We start from the raw sequence: 10,389 nt of genomic DNA on the forward strand, positions 1-10,389 counted from the left end.
AGTTCCATTTATCAGTGGAGAGGAGTCCCATCCTGGATAGAGTTAACCTAACTTAGTTCACTTTTGTATGCAGAGAGAATGAGAGCTAGAAATTGATTGTAAATTTACAGGACAATTTGCCTTACAGGCAACATCTAGAGTATTTGTTCTGGACTGAGCGTGAGTTATGAGATGTCAATAAATTCCCAGTTCTCAACTATCTTTTATAATATAAAGCTAAAGGTGATTCCTAATTTTATATCTATATCTATCTCTTTATCTCTCTCTCATCTATCTATTTAAAATTAAATGCCTGTGTATTGGTATATAGTTTTAATTTCCTGTGTATTATGATGTTTGACACCTTAGAAAAACCTCTCTGGTAGAAGAGAGACTGACTACCCCTCTCAGGACTAGCTAATTCTTAGAGCTAGGAAAGGGTCCAGAGGGGAAGCTTGCTCTTGTTATGCAAACTAAGCAATCCAGGGTCCTACCTACCAGGTCCATCTGGCCCCTGCACTCCAGGAGGCAGGATTTGTCTGCCTAATCACCCCAGGGCTAGTGCCAGACAACTAGGGACCACCCCTATATAGCTCCAAGCCTGCCAAAATGAAATTGTCAAAACTTTGCCATTTCCAAACTGTTCATCTGCCCTGCCTCTCCTTTCCTACAGAAACCTCAATAAAGGCTCTGGTCTAATGCTTTCTCCTGACGCCTGTCTTCTGCCTCCTGACCACCCTGGAGTATTTCTGGTGGCCCTGTAGGACCTGTGTGTGTAATAAATTTTGTTTTCCTGGGTCTCTTTGCTCTTGAAGAAGAAAAATTTAAGAGTAACTTTGACTCTATTGGTCCCTAAAACACCCTTTTATGCCTTTAACTCTGTTAGCATTCCTGCCAACAATCATGTCCTGATTGATACAAGAGGAACTCTTCTAATAGTTTTGCTTTCTCTTATTTATGTGAATTTGATTTCCCCTAACACAAAATTTTAATATACAACTGTTTATATCCTTTATGGTTTTTTCCACACTGGATTGTATTATAACAACTCTATATGGATGATGGGATGACCCCTAAAAAGAAGTCACAGGTCCTGGGTGCAATTTAGACTCAGTAATGCATTCACTTTGAGATTTGGGGTAAACTTACTTATAATTTCTGGATCTTTGTTTTTTTCATACGTATTGGTTTTCTATTACTGCTTGAAGAAATTACCACAAACCTAGTGGTTTACAACAACTCACATTTATGATTTTATAGTTTTGGAGGTCATGAGTTATAAAATCTAGGTGTCAACCAGACTGCATTCCTCCTGGAAGTTCCAGGAGAAGATCTGTTTCCTCGCCTTTTGCACCAGAGGCTGCCTACATCCCCTCCATGTGTCCTTTTCTGCTCACTCCAGCCTCTGCTTCCATCATCCCTCTAGGGCTCTGACCCTCCTGCCTCCCTCCCATGAGGACACTGTGACTATATGGGGCCAAATCAGTATCTATAACTTAATCACATCTGCAACATCCCTTTTGCTATCTAAGGTCACAGTCTCTAGGAATTAGGACTTAGGTATCTTCGTTGGGGGCAGGGGCAGTTTCTGTCTACCTCATCACCTTCTAGAATTGGGAAGATAATACCTTCCCTATTTATTTATATGGTTTATCATTAGGCTAAAATGAGATACTTTTGGGGAAGGCTTTATGTAACCAGTAAAGTTATTTTTTTACTATAGGAGAACTCATTCTGTTGCTCACATTTCATGTATTTCTCTTTATTATGTAAAATATGTTTCTGTATTCTTGTGCTATTATGTGAATTGATTTCAGTGCTATCATTCATACAACTGTTTATGGTACAGTGCATTTTCTCATAGAACTGTTTTTGTTATTTGTCAAAAACTATGTTAAGAACATATTGATAAAGGATGCTTATAAATCACAAAATATAACATGTAGTAAGTATTGCTATAGACTTCTTTAAAACAAAGTGTTGATGCAGTGTCTGAATTCAGAGAAAAGACTGTCTTTTTTTTTTTTCCAGAGAAACTAGTCATTAGCTGGCTCTACAATCTTATTCTGTTCATTTTTTCATAACTACATCAGCAACCCTTGCACTGAAAATATGTGGACAAGCCTAAAGTGGCATCAATTCTATTTTTGAGAGCAGGGGAGCTTGTCTGTCTGATGTACATATACACTTTTCTGTCTGATAGCGATTCAAACCAATCTGTTTAGATGGCATTGTGCCTGTTTCCAGTTGTTGGAGTTTAAGTTCAAAGAAACACATATAAGGCAAGTGTGATATTTTCATTGATTTGAGTTCACATTCCTATTTGAGTCAGTCCTCTGAAACATTAGTATTAGCTATCTATACAATCATGAAATTAATGTCATTTTTGTTAGATTCCTACACAGTGCTTCTAAATACTAAATGGTGTCAAAGAGAGATTCAATTGGAGATTATATATATATATATGTATATATGTATGTATATATATATATATATATATATATATATATATATATATATTTCCCAAACTATATACATTTATGTTTGTTCTAAGTTTATTTTATAAATCAACATGCAGTAAAACTGAGAATTTTATTGGTGCACAGTTCAGTGAATTTTAACACATCTATAGATTTGTGTAACCCCCATTACAAAGAGACTATAGAACAGCTCATTACCCAATAACACTCTCACCTGCTACCCTTTTATGTCTACTCCAAGTTTGTATTTCCTGCTGATGGGAATTCAAAATGTATCGCCGTTTGGTGGCACTTTGTAATGATGCACATACACTTCACTGATGTCCAAGGTGCCACTGCCAGGTATTTACTCTAGAGCAGTGGTTCTCAACCTTCTGGCCCTTTAAATACAGTTCCTCATGTTGTGACACAACCATAAAATTATTTTTGTTGCTACTTCATAACTGTAATGTTGCTACTGTTATGAATCGTAGTGTAAATATCTGATATGCAGGATGGTCATAGGCGACCCCTGTGAAAGGGTCTTTCGACCGCCAAAGGGGTCACGACCCACAGGTTGAGAACCCCTGCTCTAGAGAAATAAAAACTTCTATTCCTATGAAATGATTATAGCAACATTGTAAATTATTGTCCTAAACTTGAAAAAAGGTATTATTTGACAAGGGAAGAGATAAACAAATGTTGGTATATCCACAGATTGGAATGCAATTCAGAAATAAAAAGGATTTGAATTAAGTTTAAAACAGTGATGTGTTTCCTAACTTGATCTAGCACAGTGGTTGTCCATGTGTCTAGGGGGAATTTCAATACTTTTTTTCAGTGACTTTACAAAACTCTTTTTATAGTGATATTAAAATGTTATTTGTCATTTTCATTGTGTTAACATTTTCACTGATATTGCGAAAGCAATGGTGCCTTAGCACAAATCAAGGTGGTAGTAACAAAAATACTAATAGACACTGTATTTATGACCACTTCACACTCACATTCATTAAAAAGAAAAACTTTTTTGCCCTAGCCAGTTTGGCTCAGTGGATGGAGTGTTGGCTGGGGACTGAAGGGTCCCACGTTTGATTCCTGTCAAGGGCACATGCCTGGGTTGCAGGCTCGATCTCCAGTAGTGGGTATGCAGGAGGCAGCTGATCAAGGATTCTCTCTCATCATTGATTTTTCTGTCTCTCTCTCCTTTTCACTTCCTCTTTGGAATCAATAAAAATATATTTTTTAAAAAAACCTTTTTTTCCCTTATGAATGTCTTTGATTGTAGCAGCCATAAGAATATGCATCTCAGATCCTAACTACAAGGCCCCAGTGGTTGAGCTCTGAAATCCTTGGGCTGCTCCTAGCTAATGAATAATGGCTGAAGGCAGCATGGATACTAAAGCAAGCTTGCTCCTGAGAGAGTGGGTCTCCTCCATCAGGAAACTATGGTTGGAGGGTTTACCAGTGACCTTGACAAACATTCTGTAGAACTGAACTGGAGTCTAAATAGATTTTCTGCCAACTGTTTTTCCTTTTCGCTCTCCGTCACTCAAGGTCAGACCTGTACTGTGGCTCACTTCATATTTTCTTTTATAGCTATTCCTCCCAATAAACTTATTGCAAGTTCAGTTCATCTCGATGTCTTCTTCTCTGGACCAACATAGTGATGAAGGAATAAAAGGTTATTCCTTTGATTAAAGATTGACCATTGAGTACACATTGCTTTTCTGTTCTGTATGGAGAGAATGGAAGCATATATAAAGCAGTTCCACTATACACAACAGTATAATTGTATCTCAGTAATAAATGCATGATTTATAACTATGAGTTAAATCACATTTTAGAATGTTATTATTGCTTTCAAAAATTACTGACAAAATAAAGATGGTCATCCATGTTTTGTACTTTGCTAGACATTTTCTCAGAAATATATAAAGTTAGCCTATTACCTCAAGAACAGCAGTTGGCAGTATTTGGTGGCAATTATAAGATTCAAATTTATAAATGAAAATTAGAATTTTTTAAAAGGCTTGTGTCTACCACCATGGGCTCCACAGTTTCTCAAGCCTTAAAGAATATTGTCTTCTTTTTTAAAGCCATTGTCAGTGATTGGAAAGCCTACAAATTGGGAGTAGTTGTCTATAAAGGACTTGTGAACATTTTTGGGGGTGTTAGAGCATTTTATATTTTCATTAGATGGGTGATAATACTACTGTGTGCATATGTGTATATTCACAGAACAACATGTTAAAAAGAGTGACTTTATATGTAAATTAAACTTTAATAAATCTGACTTTAAAAAGCTTCATATTTATATATATATAATCTTGCTCAGAATCATCCCAAACTTGGACTATAGTTCCTTCACTGTTCCTAAAGTCTACATCCCTTTTATCAAGTTGACTTACTGAGTGACATTTCTCAAACAGTGTCATCTACTCTATTACAGAGGGTGACCTGAGTTTATTGTAGTCCTTGTCAGTGACTTCTCACACACACCACATTCTTTAGTATTAAGCAAATGTTGAACAACTATTAAAAGCCATGTGATGAAATATAAAGACAAAAATCAAATAGTGACACCCTCTTCCCCCAAATAGTTTGGGTTTCTGTATGAGGCATACAGGTAAACAGTAAATTATAATACATGGTGAAACCATTGATGCTAAAGTTGTGGCAAAAGAGTTTAAGGTGCTATAGGAATCTAAAAAAAGAGGGTGGGGGTGAGGTGTGGCAAGAAAGGTGAGCCCTAAACTAAATCTTAAAGTATATATACTGTTGGTCATTATTTAGACACAACATTGTCTATAATCCCCATGCCTATGATCAATACACTAATATGTGGCTCTTGTAAACTGAAAGAACAAATTGCATGTTTGCTTCCCAATCTGGAGACTTTCTCAGATAGTTGCCTCTACAAACTATATTATTTGTCTTCTTTCTGCCTTTTCTATTAGCTTTTTATAACCTGTCAATATCTTCAATTAATATAACTATTTTAGAGACCTGCTCATCTCCTTAAATAAAACTTATATTCACTTACTTGAACTCATTTTTCTTTTTGTCTTGGTCACTTAGAGGTTCCTTCTCGTGTAATATGGGTCTGTAAGAATGAGTTGGTCTGGTTTGGGACATGAGTACTGCAAAAAATTTTGTTGTCACTATTTTGTCAAGTTCATTCAAACAATATTTTTTTCATTTTTTTTAGAGAAAAATCTCATTTTATTTCTTCAACCTTCATTTTTGATATTGTGTTGTATGTTAGACCATTGTAAAGTTCAAGTACTACATAGTTCCTGTCTTCAAATAATGTACAGTTTAGTAGAGGAAACAGATGTGAAAACAATACATCTTAATACAATGACGTATTCTAGTAATTATAATGGACCACGCGCACACAGGTTGGGGTAGAACAAACAACTTTAAGGACTTCAGGGAGACCATAGAAACTTATATTTGACCCATACCCTAAGACAGCAGTTCTCAACCTGTGGGTTGCGACCCCTTTGGGGGTCAAACGACCCTTTCCTAGTGGTCGCCTAAGACCATCAGAAAACACATATTGAATATATAATTACATATTGTTTTTGTGATTAATCACTATGCTTTAATGATGTTCAATTTGTAACAATGAAAATATATCCTTCATGTCAGATACTTACAGTACAATTCTTAACAGTAGCAAAATTATAGTTATGACGTAGCAATGAAAATAATTTTATGGTTGGGTGTCACCACAACATGAGGAACTATATTAAAGGGTTGCGGCATTAGGAAGGTTGAGAACCACTGCCCTAAGAGATATAGAGATGATTTGAGTTGAACAAAGGAAGACCTAAATTTTGCAGAGAAGCTGTACAAAAGTACCTGTGCACACAAGAGAGAAAGACAGTGTGAAGAAGGGTTGGAGAAAGAGGGAGGAAGAAAGAGAAATGGCATGGAGAAGGAGGCAGAAATAGACCAGGACATAGGAAGTGGGGATAGAAAGTGGGGAGAGAATGGGAAGGAGAGAGAGAGAGAGAGAGAGAGAGAGAGAGAGAGAGAGAGAGAGAGAGAGAGAGAGAGAGAATATGCCAGAAAGTGACAGACTATAATAGACCTTTAATTCCGTTTTAAGGTATTTGGTCTTTATATTTAAGCCTAAAGTATAAAACCCAATTTTAAACATGGGAATAAAAGAAGAAACTTTGGCCCTGACTGGTTTGGCTCAATGGATAGAATGTCATCCTGCGGACTGAAGGATCCCACGTTCGATTCCGGTCATGGGCAGCTACCTTGGTTGCGGGCACATACCCAGTAGGGAGTGTGCAGGAGGCAGCTGATCAATGTTTCTCTTTCATTGATGTTTCTAACTCTCTATCCCTCTCCTTTCCTCTCTGTAAAATATCAATAAAACATCTTAAAAAATGAATAAATAAAAGAATAAACTTTGTATTTTCAAATGTGTTTCCAACAGTAATGTGCTTTATGAATCGATGAAGTAACCTTTATGACTGAAAGCTAAAAATACTATTTTCCAATAGTATAATTATGTCATTTAATTCAGTCAATACTAATGAGAATTGAAAAGTGAGTTTTTAGAGTGAAATTGATTCGCAAATCGTCTAAGAATTGTAATTTTCCTATTTTGAAAGCTGGGGGGTGGTGCTTTTGCCTGGAGGTATCAATTTGTTAATTTACTTCACTGAATAAATGGTGATGTTGCTAACCGAAACTAAAAGTATTTTTTATTTCTTACATGAGGTACTTACTGACTTTTTAAGTTCCAAAATCTGTCTTCTCTTCACAATCTAGTTTTTTATGCAGTTGCCCTTGATGTCCTCATACTGTTTTCATTATAGGTAATGTCCTTCCATGAGTTTGAACTGTAAAAATATTGAACATACTTATTAACAGACATTTGAAAGATGGTTTATTTAATTTCAAAGTGTCATTATTTTTGAAATGTATCTTTGTTGTTGAAAGTATTATAGAGGTCCCCCTTCCCCCCTATGGACCCCCTCCATTCCTCCAGGCCTTCACTGCACTATTGTCTGTGTCCATGGGTTAGCATATATGCCTATACATTCTTTGGATAATCTCTGCCTGCTCCCCCTCCCTTTCCCTCTGTCTGTTGCATGCTTCAATATCTCTGGTTCTATTTTGTTCATCAGCTTATTTTCTTCATTAGAGTCCACATACAAGTGAGATCATGTGCTACTTCTCTTTCTCTGTCTGGCTTATTTCACTTAGCATAATATTCTCCAGATCTCTCCATGCCGTTCAAAGGGGTAAAAGATCCTTATTTTTTCACAGCTACATAGCATTCCAGTGTGTGTGTGTGTGTGTGTGTGTGTGTGTGTGTGTGTGTGTGTATTCATAGTTTGTTTTTTTTAATCCATTCTTCTACGGATGGAAACTTTGGCTGTTTCCAGATCTTAGCTGTTATAAATAAAGCTGCTATGAACGTAGGGGTGCATGTGTTCTTTCTGATTGGTGTTTCAGGCTTTTTAAGATATAGTCCTAGAAGTGGGATCACGGTGTCAAATGGAAGTTCCATTTTTTTTATTTTTTGAGGAAACTCCACACTGTTTTCCACTGTGGTTGTAGCAGTCTGCTTCCCACCAATGGTGTACATTCTTGCCAGCATGTGTTGTTTGTTACAAAAGTGTCATTATTAATTTTCAAAAACATTAGTTCATTTGGGAAAATTAGAGCATATGGAATTCTTTATATTTTAAAATCCAAAGACACATTATTCAATAGACATTTATATACTTTCCCAGAAGCCTAGAAATAATGTGATACTTAATTGATTGTATCCAGAATTCAGTTAACTATTATTAAATGTATAGATACCGAGGATGAAAAAATTATACATACAGGATGCACTTGTATCCTTTCACTTCACTGAAGTGATTCATGGGCATTGGCCATTTTCCTGAAAATCGATTTCAAAGAGGAAGAGAGAGGGAGAGATATGTAGAAACGTTTATGATTAGAGAGCTGCCTCCTACACAGTCCCTAACTGGGGATCAAGCCCTCAACCTGTGTATGTGCCCTCACCTGGAATTGAACTGGTTCATAGATCAATGATCAACCACTGAGAAACACTGGCTGGGCCATTTTTCTCAATTTTCAAAGACCACTCCTGCCAATGAATAATTTTTAAAATTACTTTTGGATAACTCTGGAGATAATTTACTAGGGACCACCCATTGTTTTTTATCTTGTGGAATAATTTCTTTCTTAATAAATATATGTTATGGTTGATAATATATATATTATATGTGTATAATTAAATATTTATATGGCTGGGCAAAAGTATGCTTATAGTTGTTCATATAGAAAATAATACAATAATTAGTAAATAATAATATATTCTGTGTTTCACTTACAACTGCAGCCTACTTTTGCCCCATCCTGTATGTATGCATATACATACAAATATATATATTTGGATACTTGCTTCATTCTCATTGAAATCTATCAGAATATCAAATAGCATGGGACTTGATTTCTAGAGTAACATTTGAAAGTGATGACGTAGTCTGTTATACCTGAAAGCAAGGGGCTATGTTTTGTAACTTCTTGCATAACTAATGACAAAAATCATGGTAATTCTTAACAGAAACTTGTTGAATGTTGTTATTTGAATGGTAACTGATTTTCAAATATTTTACCTAATTATAGGAATAGAAAGAATATTCATCATCTCTGTTTAATAGATCAAATAATTTGGCTCATATGATACAAATTGGGTTCTGTACTGCTACTACCTGGGTTCCCATTATTGATATTAGATAATCAGTTTTCTGAATCTATTAAGTTTCTGCCCTTCATTAAAAAAGAGACCTTGAAGTACATAGTCAAGACAAGAAGCTGTATAGATTTGTCAGTGAGCATAAAGTGTAACCCCAAATCATCATCCAGTTATGCAGAAGAAATATGCACTAATGTAGCTAATTTAAATGATCACCAGGGATGCAGGCTTTGAAGTTTTAGATAATTTGATGACTTCACATTTTTAATTGCATAGTTATGGACCATGAAATTAATTACTTTGTAATCCTTATTTTATGATAATACAAATGTGTGCATACTGACCTTTATTCAAACTATAGTTACAACTTCTATAAGCTACCTCATTAACAAGAATGCTTAGTCATGAAGCCTCAGATGATATGAAATATCTCATTATTTCAAAAATAGTCTCTATAATTATGGCTCATTTGTTTACTTCAACATTATTATTAAGGTCTAGGAATCCAGATATATTGAGTTAGGATCATTCCTTCTCCACTGATTAGTAAACATTGAATTTGACTGTGGCTGGTTATGTACATTAGAGATTTACTTTTCCCATAGTTCATTTAAAATTCATTTCTAGAAATATTTACGTATCTATAATGTTTGAAATATTATAGAAGCTAAACCACAGGAAGAAGAACGTGTTTCCTTTCCTTTATAATTCACATACCTATTGGAAATGTGAGGCAGTAAATCAGAGCTTTCATTTGTACTGAACTTAAAGAGTTATTATTAATAATGACAGTGAACTAGGAAGATCATATTTTATGATATCTTGTCCCCTTTATAAAAGTTGTTTATATCTAGTATAGACATTCATTTTTGTTATACTTATGTACTATCAGGTAATTGTTTCTTCCAGACTTACTGTATGTTCTCAGCCTACAATCATTCAAAGAATTGTGAGGATTAATTTAGTTACTCTATTGAAAGTTCTGTGGACTTGCCACAGGGTTTCAAATTTGAATTGCGTTTTGAAGTGGTATCTGTCACAGTTTCACTTATTATATGAAAATGTAGTAATGTGAATGATCAGCTTCAGAATAGTGATGTGATAAATATACACTTTTAAAAGTGATGTTTCACTGTAATATGTATTCCCCTTTATATTTTCCTTCAATACAATTAATTAAGGACATACCACCAGGCCATTTAAATA

This window comes from Myotis nattereri, assembly GCF_964212035.1.
Source record: "Myotis nattereri genome assembly, chromosome: 5".
NCBI classification, from domain to species: domain Eukaryota; kingdom Metazoa; phylum Chordata; class Mammalia; order Chiroptera; family Vespertilionidae; genus Myotis; species Myotis nattereri.